The following is an 11,016-nucleotide window of genomic DNA, read 5'->3' on the forward strand; positions in this document are numbered from 1 at the left end:
AACCAGTCCTTCCATGGGGAAGGGGGACAGAGGCACTGTGAATAACTGAATTACAGAATTAAATTCTCAATTCCAAAATCCCCACAATATTCTCTTCTGTACAATATGGCTACAATTTGTGTTATATGTAGTATTAATAAGTCAAGACTTTACATTGCTAGCTTCTATTATACTGAATTCCAGGCCCAAACGCACACCCATGCTTATTGCTAAAATGCAGAAATGATGTACAGTTCCAGCAAAAAGTACACGTTGTGGTTCCAACTGTATGCATTCTGGACATTCCACTCAACTTATCCTGTACCGAGGTAAAATAAGCAACTTGTCACTCTGATGAAGTCTCAAATAAACTATTTGATAATTAAAAATGACCGAATGTGATGTGATAAGAAAAATACATCTTAGGAAATATGTAACAAGCTTGTTCAGGACAAAGGGATCAAAGCGGCTAAAATAGACATAGTACCATAAAAAAGAAAGGCATCTACGCCCTCAGGGTCCATGGCCTTTCTCCATCAAGTTTTCTCAGGTTCTTAAAGAAACATGCTTAAAAATGCTTAAGGCTTTTTTTTCCCCTTTAGGAACAGGCAGCCTGTTAAGGAGCGAGTTTATCCTAATCAGATCACCTACACACTCTTATTCTGCCCCAAATTTTGAGTTATATTTGTATGGAGGAGAGGGGCAGCCCTCATACAGAGATGCCATGTGTTTAGCTTCCATAAACAACAAAATGTAAGATGGTCCAAGCCTTCTTTTCATATTAAAGTATATAAATGGCTTTAAGTCCCATTCCTCCTTAATGAATAGTGAAGTCATTCTACATGATCTTGTTTGCATTTTTTCTTTTTATTCTTTTTTCAAAATATGGGAGCAACACGTGTCCATAAAGAATAAACATTCCAAAAATTACTAAACTAAAATCAGTGGGATGCAAACCTTTTGGCACATTATTATATATCAGTTTTGCAAACTCTCAAGCTCTTAGACAGTTAATCTTGAATTTATCTTCATTTAAGTTTTCAACTAGCCCATTGCACTGAAAGTTATTTCACCATGAACAAAAGCCCAAAACAAAACAAAACACACCATCATATATGTATACTATATTTGAAAAATATAATTACATGAAATTATACATAGTATATAAGTCAATCCATACACACATATACACATATTTATTTAGTTTTCCAATACTCACTATAGAGTATCTATATACTATGTAGGTATATATAAAATTCTATGTAGGTATATATATACTATATAAGATTCTGTTCACACTCATTTGTTTTATTAATTTAATTGATAATCATTGAGGATCTATTAAGGTCAGGCAGCCTGGATACTGGATAAGGATAAATTAGATATGTTCAAGATAAATTAGATATGTTACCTGACTGCAAACCTCACACACTGGGGCACCTGGGGGGCACTGTTAAATGTCTGCCTTTGGCTGAAGTCATGATCCCAGGGTCCTGAGATCCAGCCCTGCACTGGGCTCCCTGTTCAGGGGGAAGCCTGCTTCTCCCTCTCACACTCCCCCTGCTTGTATTCCCTCTCTCACTGTCTCTCTCTCTGCCAAATAAATAAATAAAATCTTTTTAAAAAAAAATACATAGTATTAAGAGAGATAGATTCGGAAGAAAATAGAAAATAAACTTCATTCATTAACAGATCATTACAATGTAGCATGAAAAGTGCCATATTTGTGGGTTTGGTTTTTTTTTTTTTTTTTCATTGTACTACAGACACTAAGCAAGAGGTAGCTCAACTGAGTTTCCCTAAAAGTTCTTGGTCTAGGTCTTTTTCCTCTGCATCCAAGAGTTTCCTCATAACTCATTAACTTGTAATACCATTCCTGTCTACCACCACAAACCACACACTCCACGTGTTAAATATAAAAGTTAATTAAAGCTTAACTCAGCTGCTCTGCAAACTCCCCTTGCTAGCAGCAGTTTGTTATTATTATCAAATGATTTCAAAACTGCCCAATTCCACAAACATATCCACCCATCCCCAGGCAAAATGCTTCTCCAGGCACATCAAAGCAAACGTCAGCATTTTACCTGTGCCACTGAGTGTGAATGAATGGCTTTAGGAGCCCAGGACTCAAAAGAACAAAAGCAGTGGCACGAATGCCTGAGAAGTTTCCTTCTTTTTTTTTTTTCTTTTTTTTTAAAGATTTTACTTATTTATTTGTCAGAGATAGAGAGAGAGAGCATGCGCAGGCACAAGCAGGCAGAGGCGGAGACAGAAGCAGGCTCCCTCCTGAGCAAGAAGCTCAATGCGGGACTCGATCCCAGGACCCTGGCATCATAACCTGAGCCGAAGGCAGCGGCTCAACCGACTGAGCCACCCAGGTGTCCCGGGAAGTTTCCTTCTAAACACAGATTTAATATGCACTCACCAAGCCCCTATGAGACGGGCTTCAGGGTGGAGACTAAGGATTCAGAAAGAAATGAGACCTGGTGACTGCCGGACGGATCAAGTAATCTAACAATTGATAATTCAAATAAAGAAACTGGGATTAAGACATCTTGCATTGGTAACAGAATCGTTACCAGCAAATTTGACTGCACAGTATATTTCTGTAAAAATGTGCTCCCTTATTAGCTACCAATTTAAAGTACTGAAGGTATTTTTAACTTCCAAAACTCAACTATTAATTAAGTTACCAAATTACCAATTTTAAATATCGAAGATGTGCTTCAATAATGAGTCGGGGGGTAAAGAGGCTCCCTAATTAATTGGTTCAAATTTTTCTTTGTTTAGTAAAGTGAGTAGTGTATAGAGCATCTCAGAATGTTAACACATACTGGGGTGCCCGGGTGGTTCAGTCGGTTAAGTGTGGGACTCTTGATTTTGGCTCAGGTCATGATCTCCGGGTTGTGAGACTGAACCCCAAGTCCAGTTCCATGCTGAGTGTGGAGCTTACTTAAGCTTCTCTCTCTCTCCCTCCCACCTCCCCCTGCTCACTCACACTCAATCGCTCTCTTTCTCTCTCCAAAAAAAATGAATAAATAAAAAAGAAGAATATTAACACATACTGAAGGAGTGCTTTCCAACACTGGGCAGAATTCTCTTTGCACTGGCACGTTAGCTCCAATGTTGGTCTATCTACACTTACACACAACCTCTGATCATAAGATATTTTGAATCTGCAACTCCACTTACTGAAATAATTCCTCTTCTGTCTGAACTAGATGCATTTACCATTTATAATACATTTAGGTAGCATTATTGCACTTCAGCAGTGGTTCTCTAGCAATTACCCCCTGTAGGTTTTAGATTGATGTTTAATTCTTATGAACTGAGTAAGTTCGAAATTCTGCATAGTCTGCTACTTACAGAAAGGAGACATCCATGCCCTAACTGCCATTAATTTACATCAAGGGTCTTTTATTTAACACGGGGGTGAGGGGAATTCATTTAATTTTTTGGCATTTCTGACTTCTTCCCGTGCTGCTGAACTCGTCTAAGGCAAGTTCTAAAGTCCCCTGCTTGTCTTTTGTTTTGGTCATTTGGAAATGTCTCCTAGCCAAGCAATGTGGAGAGTTCTTTGCTCTAAGGGATAAAAGAAAAATAACTTTTTTTCTTTTTCCACCACAAATCCTGACTGTAAACACAGGCCTGCCCCTCCATGACCCTGGATGCTGCCAGTTACACACATGCACGGAGCATGGGAATCCTCTTCTCTGCAGCCCTCACCTGCCACTCCCATCACGCTGCCGCCGCAGCTCCGAGCAGGCAGTAAATCTGTCAGTGGGGCCTAGCACCAAATGGCACTGGGTTCCTATCTAGCCTTTTAAGACAAGTCTCCGAACACTTTCTTCCCTTCAGATTGACATAAATGCTTCACTCAGAGAAAGACGGATCCCCAAATCTTTACTCAAGTTGCTTTTTCTCTTAAAAAATTTTATCAATACAAACTGATAAGGACAAATTTCAAAGAATCATCTAAATGTATCCATACTTGAAAAATCAAGGACACTCATTTTGTTTTGATTTGCCCGTAAATACTGCCTAGTGCCTGAAGAGCTGAAGATAAACTGAGGGATATGCTGAGAGTGGATCACTCGGCTGTCAGGTCTGACGACTGTACTTGGGAAGCTCCATCAACTACTTCAAGCGAAAGGCCCGTGTTTATCCACCTTTAACTTGGAACACCACACTTTCAGCTTCTCTTTCTCCCATTAGTTTCAGGTCAGTGCTATTATCAATGATGTATGGAAATAGAAAGAGGGTCACAAAGTAATCTGAGAAGGGGAAAAAAAAAAAACAAGAAGACTCTGTATTCTAAATATTACAGACATTTGGAAAGGATGACTAGCCCAGAAATCCTCAAGCCTCACAATGAACTATATAGCTATTTTCCCCAAAATTAATTAATTTCTGGTATTTTAGATATACATTTCATATATAAAGTAAGTTTAATGGTTTGTTTTCTCCATATATATGTTATGTATCCATACATATATATACACATATATACACACACAGACACATACATACACACTCACATATATATTAAAAATGGCTCCAACATTATATGAGACAAACAAAAGTTTGGAGTTACATCTGAGTTCAAGTTCTATTTTGGCTTTAGGATTATGAGGATTAAAGGAGAAGCATATATAACTGTCTTGAATATGACATATGATAAAAAACATATATTAGTCCTTACTTCTTCATTAGCCATAAAATACTAGGGCTAAAAAATACTTAAATTATGTTTACATGATCAATGTAAACTTGTTTTTAAATCCCCTAATAACTGTGACTTGATTTTTATTATCTTAGTACTATTCCTTTTGATTTTTTTTTCCCCTCTATGGACTGACATCATTATATTTATGAAAGGACAGTCTTTTTAACAAATGGTTTTGGGAAAATAGGATAACCGCACGCAAAAGAATGAAGTTTGACCTTTCCCTTACATCATATACAAAAATAAACTCTAAATGGATCAAAGATCTAAATGTAAAACCTAACCTATAAAATCCTTAGAACAAAACAGTGGGAAAACTTCATGACATTGGAGCTGGAAAATATTTCTTGGATATGATACTAAAGCACAGGCAACAACAACAAAAAAAAACACAACAGAAATAATAAATAAACTGGATTTTACCAAAATTAAAAACTATCTGCATTAAAGGACATTTTCAACAGAGCAAAAAGGCAACACATTATATGGAAGAAAACATTTGCAAAACAAAGGGTTAACACCAGAATTTATAGTTAACTCCTACAACTCAACAACCAAAACCAAACAATTCAAATAAAAAACAAGCAAGTTGAACAAAAATTTCTCCAAAAAAGATATACAAATGATCAATAGGCACATGAAAAGATGTTCAACATCACTACACATTAAGAAAATGCAAATCAAAACCAAAATGATACCATTTTCTGATTAGGATGGCTATTATTAAAAACAAACAAGCAACCAAACAAACAAACAAACAAAAAACAGGCGCTGGCAAGAAAATGGAGAAATGTGCACTGCTGGTGGGAATGTAAAATGGTACAGCTGCTATGTAAAACAGTATGGTGGTTCTTCAAAGAATTAAAAATAGAATAACCACATGATCTAGCAATTCTACTTCTGGGCATATACCCAAAAGAACTGAAAGCAGCTATTTGATATATCTCCCAAAGCATGGGAAACAAACGCAAAAATAAATTATTGGGACTTCATCAAAATAACAAGCTTTTGCACAGCAAACGAAACAATCAACAAAACTAAAAGGCAACCTATGGAATGGGAGAAGATATTTGCCAATGACATATCTGGTAAAGGGTTAGTATCTGAAATCTATAAAGAACTTATACACCCCATACCCAAAACCCAAATAATCCAATTTAAAAAATGGGCAGAAGCCATGAAGAGACATTTCTCCAAAGATGATGTACAGATGGCCAACAGACACATTTAAAGATGTTTATCATCAGGGTGCCTGAGGGGTTCAGTCAGTTGATCATCCACCTCTTGATTTCAGCTGAGGTCACGATCTCAGGGTGGTGGGATCAAACCCTGAATCAGACTCTGTGCTCAGCAGGGAGTCTGCTTATCACTCTCCCTCTGTTCTTTGCCCCCTCCCAAACAAATAAATATATAAAATATTTCAAAATTTAAAAAAGTGTTTGTCATCACTTACCATCAGGGAAACGCAAATCAAAACTACAATGAGTTATCACCTCACACCTGTCAGAATAGCCAAAATCAACAACACAAGAAACAGTAGGTGTTGGTGAGGATGTGGAAAAAAAAGAATCACTCATGCACTCTTGGTGGGAATGCAAACTGGTACAACTACTATGGGAAACAGTATGAAGTTTCCTCAAAAGTTAAAAATAGTACTATACCATCCAGGAATTGCACTATTGGGAATTTACTCAAAGACTACAAAAACACTAATTCAAAGGGATACATACACCCTTTTATTTATATCTGCATTATTTATAATACCCAAGATATGGAAGCAGCCCAAGTATCTATCAATTGATGAATGGATAATGACATGGTATATATACAATGGAATATTATTCAACCATAAAAAAAGAATGAAATCTTCCCATTTGCAACAACATGGATGGAGCTATAGAATATAATGTTAAGTGAAATAAGTCAGTCAGAAAAAGACATATAATTTCACTCATTTGTGGAATTTAAGAAACCAAACAAATAAGCAAAGGGAAAAGAGAGAGACAAATCAAGAAACAGACTCTTAATTATAGAGAACAAATTGATGGTTACTAGAGGGAAGGGGGATGGAAGAATGAGTGAATTAAGTGATGGGGATTAAGGAGTATACTTGTCTTGATGAGCACAGGGTGATGAATGGAAGTGTTGAATCACTATATTATACACCTGAAACTAATATAACACTGTATGGTAACTAACTGGAATTAAAATTTTAAAAAGAAAGCAGCTACTTGAACAGGTATTTGTAAAACCCATATTCATAACAGCATTATTTACAATAGACAAAAGATGGAAGCAACCCAAGTACCAACTGATGGGTGAATGGAGAAACAAAGTGTGTTGTATGCATACAATAGAATATTATGCAAATATAAAAAGAAGGGAATCTGACACATGCTAAAAAATGGATAGACCTTGAAGATATACTTGAAGCCAGGGGCGCCTGGGTGGCTCAGTGGGTTAAAGCCTCTACCTTCGGCTCAGGTCATGATCTCAGGGTCCTGGGATCGAGCTCCGCATCAGGCTCTCTGCTCCGCAGGGAGCCTGCTTCCTCCTCTCTCTCTGCCTGCCTCTCTGCCTAGTTGTGATTTCTCTCTGTCAAATAAATAAAATATTAAAAAAATAAAATAAAATAAAATAAGATATACTTGAAGCCAGTCACAAAAGGACACATACTCTATGATTCCACATAGTTGGTAGAGCAGTCAAAATTTATAGCGACAGAAATTGGAATAGTGGTTGCCAGGGGTTGGGAGAAGAGAAGTTGGTAAGGAGTTTCATTTTGGGAAGGTGAAAAAAGTTCTGGAGATGGATGGAGGAGATGTTTGCACAACAATATGTATGTACTTAATGCCACTGAAAAGTACACTGAAAAATGGTTAAGATAGTAATTTTTATGCTAGGTATATTTTACCACAATAAACAAAATCAATTACAAAGATCCAGCTGATTCTAACCAGATTCTACCCAGAGGATAGTTTTAATCAAATACCAGAGCTTGATAAGAAAATCCATTCACACCTGGTCCTAGTACACTAATAAATTTCCCAATGAATATTACTAATAGCAAATTAAAATATAAAAAGAGTATTTGTTCACTTGAAATGCCATAGGGAGCCTATTTTAATGTAGCAATTAAGAGTCAGAAAGAACTAATTCAAATTCTAACTCTACTTGTTAGCTATGGAAAACTATGCAAGTACTTAATCCCTTAGTTTCTTCCATCTATAAAACTTTTTCCTTTTAAGACCACTATAAAATTTGCTATAAGATAAAAATAAATAAATAAATAAAATAAATTTTAAAAAGAAAGATTGCTATAAGGTAATATAGATATATACATATATGTATATGTGTACATACACATATATTTATGTATCTATGTATATATTAAATATTAACATATCTGAATATTACATGCTAAATATATAGCAACTTACATTATACCCATTATACCCAAACTGCCTTCTCACATATTCAGTATAAATATATCCACACATTATTTTAGCTGAAAACAGTTATCACCCAAATACTACGATGTCTGCAATGTCACCTAACTATTAAGAGCAGTTCTATCATTCAAAAATTCAAAGACAGACAGGCAGGTAGAGAGCCAAGTAACTAGTTCCAACTCATGTCTGTCAACATTTCAGTAGAGGAAGTTTCTTGTCTGCATTTCTAGACCTAAGACATTTATTTGTACCATAAAGGTTTATTTTTTCATTTCACATTTTATTATTTTGTCTTAGAAAAGAAATTCATGCTAATGGCCTATAATGAAACAAGCTAAAATAAAAGTTAATGATTTCCCTTCCTCTTTTTCCACTCCCTGCACTGGGTAATCAATGTTAGCATTTTTCTCCTTGACCATACAAATATATACAAGCAGACAGGTACATAGACTTCTAAAGATTATGTATTTTTATAAAAATGGAATTTTACCAAATACATTGCATTACTCATTTAACATAAACATTTCTCCGGTTCATAAATTTGAATCTAACTTACTTTAAATTATAGAGTTATGTTCTCTAGTATGATATACCACAACTGATTCAGCTTGGACATTCATGGGTGTGTTTGTTCGTTTTGCTTGTAAATGTGTTTGTAAACTATTACCAAAAAAATTCTGTGATAAATAGCTCTATATAAATATCTTTCCATAATAGCGCTTTTATTTCTTGTTATAAGCAAGATTTTCAAAGAGCCAATGAATGTATTTATTTTTAATTTTGGAACTATTTACTACGCATTGATCTCTATTCTATTTCCCTGATTTACTTGTCTTTTTCTAGGGTGGTAACATACTGTTTTGATATTAGGTTGTGGTAGAGATAATTGCTCGTCAGTATCTGTGTTTTCCTCATCTTCCTGGGTACACCACTAGAACATATTTCTCATTCCTCCTGCATTTAGGTGAGCCCATGTGATTAGTGACTACTCACCAAGGAAGTTTAGGAAAAGTGAGACTTCTCCATCTTTATACTAATCTCTGGATGAATGAAGACTTTCAGAAGGAAGGAAAAGCCACAAGACAGAAGGAATTCAGGTGTGCTGGTCTACAATATTTTGCTTCTCGGCACCAAATCTACCTCCCTTTGCCCGGCTTTGTTACATTTAAGTCAGATCCTATAAACAAACATGTCTCCTGTGCCAGGTGGCACAAGGGTCAGCTTGTCAGCAAAAGGTGTTAGAGGGATCCAATAAGGGGAATGGGCTTCTCATCCTGATTCTGGGGTGGTTTTTCCTATTGATTCTTGCAGCACATGGCGACAAACAGTGTGCCTTACACCTAGTGGCGCTCACCCACCCAGCAAGCTTCCCTGGGACCCAAGCAGGAAGCTTTCTACTAAGTCTCACCAGCACAGCAGGAGGTTCTCTACCTGCTAGCCTCAGCCTGTGCACTCAGCAAACCTGCCCACCTTCCAACTGGCCACAGCCACAACCTCTCCAAAGAGCTCTGTCTCCCAGCATCTGGGGACTGAAGGGGAGGTTCTTCCAAGTCTATTCCTTCCTTGAGTACTCTGCCTCTGTCCTAGAGGTAAAAACAACTTCCCATATCTGCCAATCCTCTATTCCTTAGAGTTCTCTCTATAATTTAGTAGTTAATCCCTCTAGTTCATAAATCTCCGATTTACAATTTCCCTGTTCAAATTACTGATATAGTTTCTATCTCCTGACGGATACAGCAGAGCCCTGACTGGCTGTTGGAAAAAGCCTCCCACCTCACAACACCTATTACAAGAATATAAAATAATTATGTTTGGCCACTAAAATTTGAGGGTTGCTGGTTATAGCAATTAGACTACCCTGAACAAGCAACTGAATTACAGGATTACTGGAGTAGTTAATAGCCAGTAAATCAGTACTCTAGGCCCTTTTTCAAAACGGCATCGCTATTCTCAGACAATAATACTTTGATATGAAATTTGGCTTCATTTATCTCATTCTAGTAAGTGAAAATTTCACTCCACTGTAATTCCAACTGAAATAATATTTTTATGAAATTTTATGTTTTCATAGTATTAACTCTTTCCCCTGGGAAACATAATATGACTCTGTAGTTGTTTAGACTTTATATAAAGTTCTCCAGTAATGTAATTTTTTTCCATATAGGAATACCTTGCTTATTAAATTTCTTTTATTGTTACTTCAAATAAGATATCTTTCTGTTTCAATTTTTAAATTGTTCTTTCTAATGCGAAGCATTTATTTATTTTTTTGTTTAAGATTTTATTTATTCATTTGTCAGAGAGGAGGGGGAGGGACAGAGAGGGAGCATAAGCAGGGGAAGCAGCAGGCAGAGGGAGTAGCAGGCTTCCCGTCCAGCAAGGCGCCTGATACGGGACTTGATCCCAGGACTCTGGGATCATGACCCTAGACAAAGGCAGATGCCTAACCGACTGAGCTGCCCAGGCATCCCTAATTCAAAGCATTTCTATAGATTTTTGTATATTGATTTTTTTAATCTAGCGAATTAAGTCTATAAATTCTATCTATAGTCACAAGGAACTAATTTACCTTTGGACTGTTAAAATTATGCTTCTTTGAATATTCTTGCACAACTTTTTAGGTTGGCATATACATTCCACTTGAATGAACACCTGTCTAAGGAGTGGAACAGAGATCTGCTCAGCCAGGATCTTGTTGGTGCAGTTTCATGAACAAGACTATGGTATACTTTGAAAAAGTTAAATGATTTTTTTTTTTACATTTACAAGTATATAGTCCAGATAAATATAACTGATCTAGTAAAATCATATGTTTATGGAAGCAAGTGATACGATTGTTGCTGAACAGTTCCCAATATT

This window comes from Martes martes (genome assembly GCF_963455335.1).
Source record: "Martes martes genome assembly, chromosome: 2".
In the NCBI taxonomy this organism is placed as follows: Eukaryota; Metazoa; Chordata; class Mammalia; order Carnivora; family Mustelidae; genus Martes; species Martes martes.